Here is a 16,206-nt window from a genome sequence, read left to right as displayed (position 1 = left end):
ATATAGAGAGAATTAGTAGATTGTTCATCGACGTCGTACTACGTAAAAACTTTTGCAACTTCTGAAACATTGACGTAGATTGGCTCTGGATGTTTAGAAAACATTCGTAAAAAATATTTAACAACGTCGGACTGCGTAAAAACTTGCAACTTCAGAACACTCATAATATTCAGGAATAACGAACCTGAACATTTGTGAATAGTGGGATGAATATTCTGGATTAAGAAGCAAAAAGGACTGGGGGGGGGGGATATAAGTTTGATGTGTCTAGGGGTGGGTATCTGTTCGGCACTTTACGCATGAATCGATTTTGATAATTATTTTCATAGCTAGTTCTCATCTTTGTATGACGTTAACTACCGAAGCAATTTATTAAAAATGCGTAAATTTGCGTTTTTTACGTAAGTTTTGTAGTGAAACGTACTTGGTACATTAAAAATATCAGTACCAATTTAGTGCTTGTTTTTAAAGGTTAAAGGCGTTTCTTTTCTTTTGCAAAATTGTACACCTAGAATTAAAATGTTAGAGAGAGAGACTAGAAAGTACCAATGATGTGCTTTGAATAATTTTAATTGTTTAGAGTCCTCAACAGTAGGTAAAAAAGTCTTTAAAAATTTTAAAAAGTGCTTTAATTTTAATTCTTGTCAATCAAGTGGATGAACTACAAATTACCTAAAAGGTAGAAAGTCGCTCTTTCTCGCTCTCTTTCCCGTTACTTATTTTCTTAAAACTCTTTCCCTTTACTTTTAATGTGGATTTTCCAAAGCTACTGCCCGTGGTCCATATGCGGTTCGTGAAGTTGATCAGCTAACTTGCGGGACTCCGTTTTTATGTTCTACGTTATGAGTTTGAAAGCCACATTTTATTTCAGAATCTTCCAAAACAACAACGAATGCGTCGTGAAAAGATACATGTAATATCCAGAAATTGGTTTCTTGGAAACAGATTAGTAAAGTAAGCATTATTTTAATATTAAAAAAAAAAGGAGTCTGGTTTTGAAATTTTCTTCCTTTGGATCTATCCATAATTACGTCACTTTTTTTTTTAAAATAAATTTATCCCCCGTCCCAATAAGTCACGCTTCACTTTGGATTGGGGGGGGGGCGGGAGGTTAATCCCTCCTCTCCACTTGTCACGTCATGTTACATTATATAAGCACATTGTTATTAAAAAAAAGAGTGTAATGTCGCACGTCTTGTTACCCCTTCCGTTCCCTACCCGTTTCTTGCCTTGTCACAAACTGTCACAATGTCATGAACATTTCTCCCCGTCAAAACCTCACATTGTTTGTGAAAAACTTCTTTTTCCATATTTTGACATTTCCCGGAAATGTTTTGAATGTATTTAACTTTTGTAAGTGTTATGGACAGCACGATTTATCAATATGAGATACGGTCATCGGGTAAAAAAAATTAAGCACCACTGTTTTTTTTTAAATTTTTTTTAATTTTTTATTTTTTATTATAACCTTTTACTATTGATCATATACAATACATGTATCTAACTCGAGTGTGGTCTTTGTTGGATTGGGAGGAGAGATAGTCAAACATCAATTGGTTTGGAATCGTAAAGCAATGAATGCTTTCAGCAAAATATTTTGACATTTTTCTTTGTCAACTCGACGGATATTTGGTACTCGGGCAAAGTGCTACTCAATAAGACATACTTATCTATCAATGTTTAATTCTGTACTTTAGAGCCAGACTAACATAATTTGTTGCATAATCGCTATTTTACAGGAGAGAGGGAAAACGTTTGCCTGATGGTGCACACAAAGAATGGGACTTGAGCCCTTTCAACACTGGTAACTACAAAGATTTTTTTTTCTTTTAGAATTACTTACGTATGGCTCGATGCAGAATAGGAATCTACATATAATGCACTAATAACCTGAAAATTGCAAATGATGGAATTGCGCTAGTCTGCCTCTGAGGTGAGAAATTACTAATACACGGATTCGCTATAGTCAAAATACAGCCGAATGTTCGATAAATTGGCCAAGCGGACCCAGTATTTTCCAAGTACTCAGTATGGCACTACTTTGAATGCGACAATATGAATTTTATGCTAGTCAAATTTCTTTAAAATGATAAAAGTGTACTATGTTTTCAGCAGTTTTGAAAATTAAATTTCGACACTAGTTGGGTCATTTTTGTAGGCAAAATCTTACTTTGTCATTTTAATGTTCTTGCAAGTTGCTATACAGTAATAACAAAGGGAAAAGTTGTGAAAAAATATGGCTGTTGTCAAGTGCCGGAGTAAAGAAATAAGAAAGTGCTCATTTTATTATGTAAATCAGCGATTCTCAACCGATGGTCCAGGCGACTGGTACCTGTTCAACAGAAATATTTGACTGGTCCTCAGAGGTTTTTGTTTGTTCATGTTAAAAAATAAATAAATAAATAAAATGTCCATGTTAAAAGAAAAGAAAAGAAAAACATCTACCCCCCCCCCCCTTTGGCATTTATATGAGTTTTAGTATCTTTAATTCAAATTATGCTTTTCGAAGTCACAAGTAACGATAGGATCATACTCGTTGGGTTTCATGTTTCTACAAATGGCTCCAATCGTAATCATAATTGTGAAAAACATAATTTGAATTCAAGAAGTCAAAATTCAAATGAATGCCATTAGCTGAATGAGAGATGTTATGTGGTGGAAGATGGATGCTTTGTGCTGGATTCTGGATGTTTAAAAAGGAGTTTGTAAAACCGAGAGAGTCGGAATAAAAACAACGATATAATAATATAAATGAAGTCGATTCCGGATGATATGGACGCCACAACCAAGAGGGAACCCCCGTGCGTGGATGCCGGGGGAACTCAAAAAGGATATAGGATACCATTTAACTGCCAAGTAAAAACTTTTTACAATAGCGATTTTTGAAGAAAAAAAAAACGATACGATATCACACGATCTGTTGGATTACACATCGCACATATCGTGACAAGATGACGCAGCGATATGGCATTGGTAGTTTTTATTATATCGTCGTACGTCATGTGCTATTGATTTATTACAAAAATAGTTATGTGATTTTGAAAATACGTATTTCGAATACAGCCGTGGTGCCCAACCATTTTCTGTCTGAGTACCGCACCTCATATTAAAATGGTTCTCGTGGGCCAGAACACTTATAAATATTTAAAAATTTTCTAAATAACATTGAAAAATATGTAAAAAGGAAAGAAAATTAAAAATTAATATTTGTTTACATTTGTTTTTCAGAAACCAATTTTTGAATATTTGGCTCCAAATTTTTAACATTGTTATCAATCGTGCTTTTCGAGTTTTAGCATTAAAACAAAACAACGGGCACTAGGACCAGCTTCGAGGATCGGATGTGGCCCACAGGACAGTAGATTGAGTATCATTTGATTGTAACATCTACTATTTATATTTCTTCTGTGCAGGGAGGGAATGCAGAACTTTTATTGCAGAGTAACAACATAGCAAACATATATTCTTTAAAGAGTTGTCAAATCATGGAAAATAGCTTTCAAATAAAGATTTGATGAATTAAAATATTAAATTCTGGAATAAATAATACAGCTTTCCAGTACTAATTTCAAACCGAAAATATATGCTACAGACATGTTAATTATGTACCATGTTTAAAAAATGCTTTATATTGTGCTAAGTCACTAAAGCCTGCTTAAAAGAGAGGGGAAAATATTTTATTTCGAGCAGACCAGAGTAAGTTTATTTCTTAATATTGGTAATAGTACAACCATGAGTTTTTTTTTTTTTTTTTTGAAAACATACATAAATAAAACAATGTAAATTTTTCATTCAAAAAATGACTTAAAATGTATTTAAAACAGCTGTGACACAAGTTAAATTGTGTTCCTTTACTCTCACGTGTATCAAGATGAAAACTAAGCAGTTTGTCATTATGGTATTATCAATGACTTTTCTGTCTCTGGTAAAGACGATTAAAAAAAGAAATAGTGCACCATAATTCTTTAAAATTTATTTAGAAACCTTTGCAACGACTTTCTACTTGAGTATGGATTAATTTTCTGAATAAAAGTGTTTCGCTCTTATTTCATTATCAACATACTACGTCTGTTTTTAACCTTCCACTGTCCAAATTATTATTTTCCCTAGAAAAAAGTATTTGTATGCACATAATGTTAATGAATAATGCATTTAACACCTTTAAGACGGATTTCTATTTTTAAAATAGCATATATTTTCATAAGACTGATACTGCGATTGAAATATTAATTTGTATCTGTATACCAATAACCTAAATACAAGGCAGCGACATTCACTACTCAAGTCACACTAGTCGACAACAGAATAACGCTCCGATTGGGAAATATCTAAAACTAATAAATGTTGTTGTATGTGACTATCTAATGTCATCGTTATTCCTGGTGAACGACCGAAAACAGAGCATTGAAACAGGTATCGATAGATTCGTAATTTTTCTTTCTACATGTTTAGCTATGTGGCATAGCTCTGCGACTTTAATTAGCTGAGAAATTAATTAAAAGCAATTAAAAACCTAACATCCTCTCCTATCGGTTCTTCGTTCAGAAGATTTTTTCCCTTCTTTTGGAATACTTTTCCCCATAATTTTCCCTATAATATTTCCCATCATTTTGCAAGCAGCTAAGCGGAAGTGACTCACAGAGCGAAGGTTTTTCTTTTTCTCAAGGCAACGTTATCCTGCGTTCGTAATTTCTCCCTTTTTTTCTACTTAAAGCGGAAGTTATTGAATAGTTCAAAACCGAATGATTGTAGAGCTGTTCCGTGAAAAAAATTAACACACTGTTTATTAATTAATGTGCCAACGCATGCAATGTGTTTCTTGAAGCAATATTTTTTTCATCTTTTCCTTTGAAGGAATGTAATTTACGTATGGAAAACGTCTATTTAATTCCATTCGCTAATCGAAGCCAAAGACATCAGCGAATGTCTTTGGCTTCGTATGTTTAAAGTAGAGCGCCGATGGCGCTCTACTTAAGTACTTCTGAAGAACAGAGTGGCACACCAACCCAACGGAGGCAGATTGTGAGAGCCGCCGTAGGCGGCGCGGCGAGGCCGAGGCTGGCACCACAGGCGACTAGTAACGATAAAATTTGATGTCATTTCATAGTCACTGTGACCAGTAGAGGTATAAATTCAACCATTTGTTGATTATATTTGCCACCGACACAGGCTGCCCGGACTTACAAAGGGCCCCATTCCTGAAAGAGCTTAGTGTCTCATCAAGTCTAAATTTGGCCCTCTGGATAGACCCAGCAAGGTGAAGCATACTTATCGTTAAACCTGATGCCAACAGTCAAAATAAGAAATTCAGCTCGTTTATCAAGAATTACGTTATAGAATTCATATATCAATCCAAGACCCCCAACAATAAACTTGTAACAATAAATTTCCGTGTGATTAAGAGCTGTACACAGATGATGTCACGTGTGACAAGAGGCAGGGAGGGGGTAAAAAGAAGTGTGACATCACGCGTTTTATACAAGAATATGTTTGTGAAAAACAACGTGACATGTGACAAAAGGGAGGTGGGTAAGGGGAAGTGAGACACTTTGTGACAAAGAGAGGGAGGGGGGTTCAAAAAGTTCAAAAATAATAATAATAATAATAATAATAATAATATCGCTGATGGGCTTAAGCTTAGCCCTTAGCTTAGTTTTAATTATTGGTTTTATGATATTGCGAGTACATTCTGAGCTTTTCTCTGCGGGTCCGAAAGCTGCTGCCCAACTCTGTCTAAGTGTTAGGAAAACTAGAATTATTCTACCTAAATGCCAGACCTGAGCCCGAGCCCAAGATTTCATAAAGGAAGGAGTTCAAACTTTTTTTTCTTTTTAACTAACATTGTCAAAGAAAAAATAACTAAACGTGTTATGTAATTTATTTCAGTTTGACAATAAGAGCCATTTTTTTTTAACGTCACACTATTTTTCAGCCTTTAGTAAAATTCATGTACAATTCAGTATTTTGTAAAATGTAGAAAAACGAGCACACGTTTTTTTACAGATCCTAATACTAATTTTTATTCTATCGACAAATTCATCTGTTACTCCTTCACGACAAATAGTAACATAATTTTATCTTGGATTTTTACAATTGCCAGATTATTCGACAATTCTTTCATGGGTGATTTTTTTAAACCGAACTTCACTAAACTGCGAAGGGGGTGTGAGAATGCTGCAATTTTGAAAAATATTAAAAGTGTCGAAAAAAGTTAGAGGGGAGAACACAATTCACGCAATAACTTTGAAATTAAACAAAGTTCATTCTTAAAAATTAATTTATTTATTCATTCATTATTTCAATGGGAATTGTTTTACCCCAAAAACTCTCCCCTTTGGAACAGCCTTGGTGAATGTTATTTGATCTGCAAAAAATGTAGATTTCAATGATATTTTATTGAGGCAGAAGTGAAACTGTTGGTAGATGAGCTGTTTTATGGTACATCAAGTGTTCAAACAAAAGAATTTTACCCTTTTTCTTTCCATTTCTGAGTTTCCGCCACTCTCAATCACAAATTCGACAACCGCAAAACGACCGCTTTCACTTCCGACAGCGTGACTGACCGAAAAAAAGGGGAATTGGGTCAAAGTTGGCGAAGGGGGTCGTAATTAATGCGAAGACATTTGATCCCGTCAACATTCGGGTAACGGGTCACTGCGGTTAACAGATTTCAATTTCGTTTTTGTTTCTTGATGAACTTAACTAACTTCTCGTAGTGCAACCAGGGGGACGGACATAGAGCCAGTGCATCCCCCTCCCCAGAATGCTGAGTTGAATATTTTTCAAAACTGTTCTTTATTTTTGAAAAGAAGAAAAGAATCTGTCTTGGAAAAAAAAAAAATGATTTTAATAAGAAACATCATAAGGGAAAATCTTAATTTCTCTAAAAACGAAATCTTTCATTTTAAAATGTTTAACAGTTACAGCTTATTGGTCAGCTATTTTTTTTTTTTTTTTTCGAAGGAGAGCCTTCCCCATGTCAGATGAGAGTTTTTTTTTTTCCCCAACGTGCCCTCACCTAAAAATATTTTCTAGTTGCGCAACTGCTCGGATGCTATCGAAGAAATTCAAATTAATACGGCTGCGATTGTGTTTTTTAATGAATTAAATCATTTGATGGATAAGCGCAAAAGTTCAACAAACTATTGATTATTCGCGGAATAGGGTGACACGGTAACCACGATAATCCACAAAAAACGATACACTGGTGTATACAGTATCTACAAAATAATAATAATAATAATAAATATAATATAATAATCAAAAACATTCACACATATATATAAACTCTTGCGAAAAACGATAATAGTGCATGTAAAAAATGAATGCAAAAACTAAAAAATAATCGCTCATTACTGCCAACGGATTTAACAAATCGTATAGTAACCAGCCATCACTTCTCACGCGAACGTTTAGTTTCCCTTGAAATTTATACTGTGTTCAAGCTCACTGACAAACATTTCGCTCGTTTGGAAAAAGAGTGCCACAATACGATGAAAGCAGCAGAAGCGTTTGAAGTTGAACTCTTCTGGCAATTTGCATTAAGAAAAGTAAGTTTTCTGTGCTCTCCAGTGGTTAATATTAGAACAAAATATCTGTTATTATTTTCCAAAGAAGATAACATCCTTTGAAGGCCTTTAAGCAAAAAAAAAAAAAAAAGAAAATCAAAAAATTTCGTTTTGCGGCACTCTTTTTCCGAACGAGCGATATCTGACCCACCAGTCTTGCTTTTCCTTTAAAAATTTAAAAAGAAAGTGCATGAAGTAAGAAATCTGAGCACTTGTAAAATTAAATAAAAGATACTGTTAAAAATATGCTTTACTAATTATAAAGAAAAAACAAAAACATATTTAAAGCAGACAAAATGAAAATTTAAAACATATTCCAAACGAATTAGTTCAAGCATCGAAGGAATCTAAAATTCATAAATTAGACACGATTTAAAAAATAATGATTCATAATTACCGTACCTAAGTGTTTAAAGTTTAATAAAAGCAATCAAATTTTGCCGCTGTTACACGACATCATCTTATCAACGGTCCTCTCACCATATAACGCGAATAAGTCTCGTGACTCTCTATCTGCCAATGACAAAGCTAATAAAAGATTCATGCCAAGCCAGGGTGGAGTAAAATCGAAAGAGAAAGAGAGAGAGAGAAAAAATGTTTCTGGAAAATTCATGTTTTTACAATCACTGATTGTAGCTAGGTTTTGAAAAAATGTTTTATTTTTTTTATGTTTTTGAAACATTCCTCTTTGCCGAATTTCTATGCTATAATTGATTACTCCAGGTTTCTAAAAGCTATAAGTTTGCTTAAATTTCAATCTCTTCATATTTTTTATACATACTAAATATCATAAAAAAAAGAACATAAATAAAATGTAATGCTTTAAAATTTTTACTAAAATACCTTAAACAATCCCTAAAAAATAAGTAGAAATGTGTACAGTTGTAATATTGAAACGAGCTGATGTGTGCATCACATGACTTCCTTTTACTCCAATTTAATGTCATTTTCTCATTATTGGCAGTTTTAATATGATTCAATAGTTTACTCTCTAAATATCACCAACAGTGGCCAAATTGAAACCAGATTTTAAAAAAAAATCTTTAAAAAAAAAAAAAAAAAAAAACCCGCCAAATTTGTCGTCAAGTTGGCGACAAAACTTGGCGACCAAAAGACTGGCGATATATCGCCAAGTGTCCACCAAATTATAACAGCACTTGAGTTTACATCGACATTAACAATGATTTCCCCCCCCCAAAAGGGGCAAAAGACCCCCTTTGGAGCATACGAATGCAACCAAAAAAGAAGGTGCACAACTAGATCCTACTAGGAGTCTACGTACCAAATCTCAACTTTCTAGGACATTCCGTTCTTGAGTTATCCGACATACATACACACATACGCACATACGCACATACATACGTACATACAGACGTCACGAGAAAACTCGTTGTAATTAACTCGGGGGTCGTCAAAATTGATATTTCGGGTGTCTGTACGTTCCTAGGCACATATCCACGTGTGGTCGGATTGAAAAAAAAAACTCAACATTCATTTGGGAGTGAGCAAAATGGAAATTAAGGCCGATTTTTGGGTGAAATTTTTTTCGCGAATACAATACTTCCTTTTTTACTTCCTTTTACAAAAAAGGAAGTATTGTATTCGCGAAAAAAATTTCACCCAAAAATCGGCCTTAATTTCTAATTTGCTCACTCCCAAATGAATGTTGAGTTTTTTTTTTCAATCCGACCACACGTGGATATGTGCCTAGGAACGTACAGACACTCGAAATATCAATTTTGACGATCCCCGAGTTAATTACAACGAGTTTTCTCGTGACGTCTGTATCTACAGGGGCGGCATTTCACCATTTCATTTGGGGGGGTCGAATTTCATAAATATGTATAACCCCAAAGCGAAACCAAACACACATCAGCTAACAAGAAGTTGTCATAAAATCGGTTTAATATAAATAAAAGTAGTGTTTAGAAACAATTAAAATTTTGATTCATTGACTAAAAAGTTATTATACAAAACATGTCGCACTAAAGTTTTTATACCTTTTGGAAAAGTTATACTGCATTATTTTTGGAATTTGGAAGAGCAGGAAATCGTGTTAAGTTACTAATCTATCAGTGCCCAATGTCTTGCTGTTTTGCCAGTTCAGTTAAATGGAAAAGGTTTTATTTTTTTTTATTCCCCCCCCCCTTTGTGCTTCGAAAATATTTCTCTAATTTCCTGAGACATATAAAAAAATCTTTCTCTACTAGCTAAGCTGATTGTAATGGTTAAAAAGTAATTGAAGTAACACAAAGTTATGTATGAAAACACTTTTTGTATCTTGCTCTTCAAAATCACCCAGGCTACTTCAAAAACTGTGAGGTGCTTAAACTTTTCATCATTGAATAATCTAGTCATGTCGGCGCTCTCAGCTTCAATGAGATTTCATCTGCCTCAAGCTCTGTTATTCACTATTCCAGACTGATGAGTCCATAACAAGGACGAAACTGCAGTCTCTAGATGTGAAAACCATTCTGTCGGTATACTGCTTGTGCTATGCTAAAGGGCATAAGCTTTTTCACCATTGAAAGAATCGTTTTGCAATATATTTTCCAGTCGTCAAATCACTGCTTTGAAGTTCTAAATGTTTTTATCGTTTTAACTCTTGAAGATTATATTGTGTCACTCCGCGATTGCATAATTATAGAGCCCCATAAAAGGTATTTGGTTGATATGTCTTTTTTTATTCAATAATCTCATGCACTTCTAAGAAGTTTCTATGAAAGCATTATAATGTATTGAGCAACTGAAACGTGTTTCTAGCAGAAGGAAAGCGATGAACACTCATTAAATAAATATACACTTAAAAAATGAGCGTAAAAGTGAATGTAAAATATCAAGGAATTTTCTTGTGAAAACCATGCAGCCGCACCACTTTTCACGAGCCTCTCATATTGGACATACCATCGTTACACTGGGCACACAAGTGAAATATTTAGCCTATATGAGGCAATGTCTTCTTTACTTAAAATTAACCATGGTTCTCTATCAGTTTTCTATGTTCTGGAAAAGCTGAAAATACTTCATGAATTTCTAAGTCATCATCCAAATAACGAAAAACACTTTTTATAGTCTGAGAATGTGTCGAGTTTCATCAAATAGTTGCTGAGAACCAGCGAGATTTCCGACTTACATAAATTGAATTCACCCATTTTCTATCATTCTTATCAAAAAATTTGGGGGTGCGAACGCCCCCTCTTGACCCCCCTATTTGCCGCCCCTGTCTATGTACGTATGTATGTGCGTATGTGCGTATGTGTGTATGTGTGTATGTATGTCGCATAACTCAAGAACAGAATGTCCTATAAAGTTGAAATTTGGTACGTAGAATCCTAGTGGGGTCTAGTTGTACACCTTCTTTTTTGGTTGCATTCGTATGCTCCAAAGGGGGTCTTTTGCTCCTTTTAGGGGGGAAATCATTGTTAATTTCGATGTAAACTCATGTGGTGTTATAATTTGGCGGACACTTGGCGATGTATCGCCAGTCTTTTGGTCTAAATTTAAAAAAAAAAATCGCCAAATTTGTCGCCAAGTTTTCGACAAAACTTAACGACAAATTTGGCGATTTTTTTTTAATTTTTTTTAATTTTTTTTTTTTTTAAATCTGGTTTCAATTTGGCCACTGTTGGTGATATTTAGAGAGTAAACTATTGAATCATACTAAAACTGCCAATAATGAGAAAATGACATTGAATTGGAGTAGAAGGAAGTCATGTGATGCACACATCAGCTCGTTTGTAAAAGGAAGTAAAAATAAAAGGTATTCCAAAAAGAATTCTCTTTATTTTGATGCACAAAACATGAAAACGAAAAATGTTCAAATAAATGCATTTTTTATTTAAAAAAATGGTTAATTAAAATAATGCATTCATTTAATTATGTCCTGCCTTCTCAGAAAACAGGAACGTCTGTCCTGTCCCTCGACATTTCTTCTTTAATTATGGGTCATATGTCTGCTGGATCTTAGGTCCGCCGGAACTGAATCTTCTGTCCATGGAACTTTCGGGTTCGGACCTTATGTCGAGATCCCGGATCGTGTGACTCGATATCTATCAATCACTAAGCGAAAAAAAAAATAAATAAATAAAATAAAATAAAATGATTTAAATGTTGACATCTTGTATTCAAATTGTGTTTTTCGCAATCACGAGTGTGTGTGTAGGCGTGTGTGTGTATAGGCGTGTGTGTTTGTGTCTGTGTGCAGGCATGAGTGTGTGTGTGTGTGTCTGTGCGCTTTGTGTATGTGTGTGTCTGTGCGCTTTGTGTATGTGTGTGTGCGTGTGTGTATGTGTGTGTGTGCGTGTGTGTATGTGTGTGTGCGTGTGTGTATGTGTGCGTGCGTGGGTGTATTTGTGTGTGTATGTGCGCGTATGTGTGTAGGTGTGTTTATATGTATGCGTGTGTGTGTAAGATATGGACTCAACCTGGAGACGGTTTTCGCTAGAGGAGGAGCATCGTGAGGCCGGTCGACGGTGGTGCTGCAGAGGGAGGCGAGGGAAAAATAAAATCATAGGAATTCAAATCAGTCAAATGAGAACAATAAGTAATGTGATTGCTCAAAAAAAAAAAAAAAAAAAACACCAAGAAGTTCTGTCTAGAACTAAACGAGTCTACTTTCCCGTATACCCATATCTACTTTCGTGTCTGATCAATATTCTCAAAAATAGCTAAAATCTCAAATTGTTTCAAATATAATTTTTTAATATTTTAAGCCGATTTCTAGGAATAAAATATGCCTTACTCATCTAAAGAATTAGATGCGTAAAAAAAATAAATAAATAAACGAACAAATAAAATAGCAGCACCTTTTAAACAAAGCAACTAAAACATTTTTTTTCAATTAAAAGAAAAAAGTTCTTTAAGCGCTTTCAAAAAGAACAAAAATAATAATTAAATATAATTAAAATTAATAAGCTTATTAAAATAAATACATCATATTGAAAAAAAAGTGTGTTTTGTCCCTGGAGCCAAAAAATAATTTTTTAAATGAATTAATGTACTTTCAAAAATAAATAAAGACAATAAAATGTCAACTTAAAGAAGGGTCATTCCATGTCAATAAGTGATCCAAAATTCGAGAAATGTTTTCACTCACATTTTTGTATTACTTTGAAATTTGACTCATCAATTTTACCCTTCAAGGTAATCAAAAGTCCTAATTTTTAGATTTTTATCTCTTTTATTTTTATTTATTTATGAGACTTTGATTTTTGGAAAAACCCTCTTTTTTTCATGGATGCTTGAACATAAAATGGACGATAACTCAGCACCAAATATAGATAGAAAGATTTGGTGAAAAGCATTTTAAAGTACAATATTTGCTGTTTAATATGATATACAACATGACTAATTTGTTAAAAATTTTCATTTTCAAAAATTTAAATTTAAATTTAAAATTTAAATTTCTCAGAAAACATATCATGAATTTTTAAAAAAAAATCCCAAAATTTTTTGTGTATTTTATCTTTATTTGTACAAAATTTCAAGTTGGGATCTCAATGGGATCATATTTTTATAAATTTTTGAATAAAATTTGACTTAAGAACTAATGATATTTTTCAGATTCTATTTAGTTAAATATGGGATTTTCTTACTGATGATGGTCAAATGAGCAGTAAGTAAACATGACAATGCTTGAAATGGACTGGCTTGTATATTGGTAAGCACCCTCCCCCCCCCCCCCAGCACCACCAATTTAATCTTCAAAATGTAAAAAAATAAAATAAAACAAAATGAATAGTAAACTTATTTAAATTAGGTTTGCCAGATTTCTGAAATGCTACACCCGGACGCCGAAAAGCCACGCCCCCGACCTCCTCGTAACAATGTTTCAAGTATTCAAGAGTAATCGTCATCGTTGGTCAAGTCATCGTTGGTTGGTTTTTAGAGTGTAGTTTTTTCTCAATTCTATGAAGAAATGGTCCTAATTATGCACTTAAATTAGGGGTATTCATGAATGACACAAGCATATAAATTTAAGCATTAACATTAAAACATTATTTTTACAGGACAATATTTACGTAAATAAGATGAAGCAGTTAAAATGAGGGAAAACAAATTAACAATATTTACTAGTATTTTTCCCAGGATAGGACTTTATACATAAAGTTTTTTTTTTTTTTTTTTTTGATTTAATCTTATTGTAAAAATCGGTAAAATCCAATCCGATATTATATTTGCATGTCATTTAGCCTTTAATCATAGATTCCTGCAACAAATCCCTATCATCAGACCATGCGTTGTTCATCAAAGAAAATACTCTCTCAACTAGTGCAGACTTATTTTATCTGTATCATAAACGGCTGTCGCCGAGACAAGTGACTTCAATATTATTTCACGCAAATGGGTGTAATGTGCAGCGAAATTTCTTCTGGTACTAATGCTGCACCCTTTCGTGCCTAATATTGAACTCGACCGTATGATAACGATCGGGGAGACAAGACAATACGGAAAAAAAGTATTACAATTTATTAGTAGAATATCGCTCGTCTATAGTTTTCATTTCTCACACAGTGCGGTGAAAAAAAGAGAAAGTAATTGTTCTAAATAACACTTCTTAGTTATTATTTCAAAACATTTTTGATCGTCTATAATCAAATAAGATTTTTTCCGGGACGCCAAGTAAACTGACCGGGACACCGAGATTTTGGATCAAACCGGGACGTCTGGTAACCCTAATTTAAATGTGGTAAATGTTCTTCTTCAAAACAAGACGAAGTATATCCCCCTCCCCCCTACCCATACATACGATTGATTTTATACTAGTACCACGCCTTACCTGGGGATTGAATTGAGAATTATTTTTACCCCATATGTTTTCTTTTTTTTTCAGACCAAGTGTTTCTTTTTAGATCACAACTTTACAAAGTGTACTTGATTAATTCAATATCTGATAAGGAAAGTTATGATTCATTTCATTCCTTACCCCCAGCACCAACCCTCAATTTCAGAAGGAGGAAAGAAATAGTTTTCCCCAAGATCATAGCAAAATAGTGTTTCCCCCATGTTGTATTAATGCTTTCCCATTCTTTCCACACAAAACTACAATTAAATCATAGTATCAGATCACATGTCTGTCCACACATAACTTTCTACAGCATTTGGAGTGCAGCTGTTTTTTCTTTTCTTTATTGCTTGTTTTCTTTTTAATTTCTGTTGTGAAGGAGAGTAATGTAACGAAATCTATCTATACAAATGTTAAACGCAGTTTTGATCAAACAAACTTTGCTCTTTTGAGCATAACCTTCCATGTTGTTAAGCTTCATTCCAGAGTGTCCCCCCCCCCTCACTCTACCATTTCACTTTCCGAAAAGAAAAAAAGCTGCAAATGAGTAGGGCTCCATTCAGTGATGTTCCCATCAATTTTTCTGAGGGTATACTCCCAGTAATCCATTATGCACAATATGTGTATGCATCTTATACATAATATGTCTAAAAAATGTTTGAGAGCATACCACGTATCTAGAGGTTCTTTTTGTCTGTTAAAGTTTTCCCAACTTTTAGTGTTTGTGACCCCCCCCCCCCCACCACATTTATGAGCCTTAGTCACTTCTGATGTTTGGCAGCGTTTGTTTTGATTGTTACTCTTACGTACTAGATTTTTTTTCGTTTTTTTTTCTTTTAAATTTTGAAAACAATTTAAAAAAAAAAGAAAGATAAAAAGTGGTGGTGCGGCGGCGAAGGGGGGTGGGGGGGGGGCTTACTAATCTACAAGTTCATTCCAGCTCTTGTCAAGCATAGTCATGTTTACTTACTACTCACTAGACCATTACCAATAAGAGAGCCCCATATTTAACTAAATAGAATCTGGGGAAAATATCATTTCTTTAATCAAATTTTATTCAAAAATTCATGAGATATGATCCCATTGAGATCCCAACTTGAAATTTTGCATGAATAAAGATAAAATACACAAAAATATTTGGGAATTTTTAAAAAAAAATTCATCACATTTTTTCTGAGAAATTTAAATTTTAAATTTAAATTTCTTAAAATGGAAATTTTTAAAAAATTAGTCATGTTGCATATCATATTAAACAGCAACTAATGTAATTTAAAATGCTTTTTACCAAATCTTTCTATATATATATTTGGTGCTGAGTTATCGTCTATTTTATGTTCATGCATCCACGAAAAAGGACGGATTTTCCAAAAATCAGTCTCATAAAAAAAAATATAAAAGATAAAAATCTAAAAATTTGGACTTTTGATTACCTTGAAGGGTACAATCGATGAGCCAAATTTTAAAGAAATACAAAAATGTGATGAAAAAACTTTGGATCACTTGACATGGAATGACCGAGAAATAATTTTCATTGTCAAAAAAAAAAAAAAAAAAAAACGTCTGCGCATATCTTAATGTGGAAACATAAAAGAAAACTGAATACATAAATAAAAATTTTAGAACTTTAGAGTGAAAATAAAAACAAGTCATACTAACAATAATTATTTCACAGTTAAAACCATGGCTGCGGAGTCGGAGTCGGAGTCAATCGCATTTTGGGATAAAAGAGTCAGGTATTTAATTCAAAGACTCTGAGTTTGAATCCTTCATTTCCCTTAGAGTACGCAACTCTGCCAATGTTTGCGGAGTCGGACTTATTTTGGGATAAAGGAGTCGGAGTGGAGTCGAATATCC

This window comes from Uloborus diversus, chromosome 9, assembly GCF_026930045.1.
Source record: "Uloborus diversus isolate 005 chromosome 9, Udiv.v.3.1, whole genome shotgun sequence".
Taxonomy (NCBI): domain Eukaryota; kingdom Metazoa; phylum Arthropoda; class Arachnida; order Araneae; family Uloboridae; genus Uloborus; species Uloborus diversus.
This window is presented reverse-complemented; position numbering follows the sequence as displayed.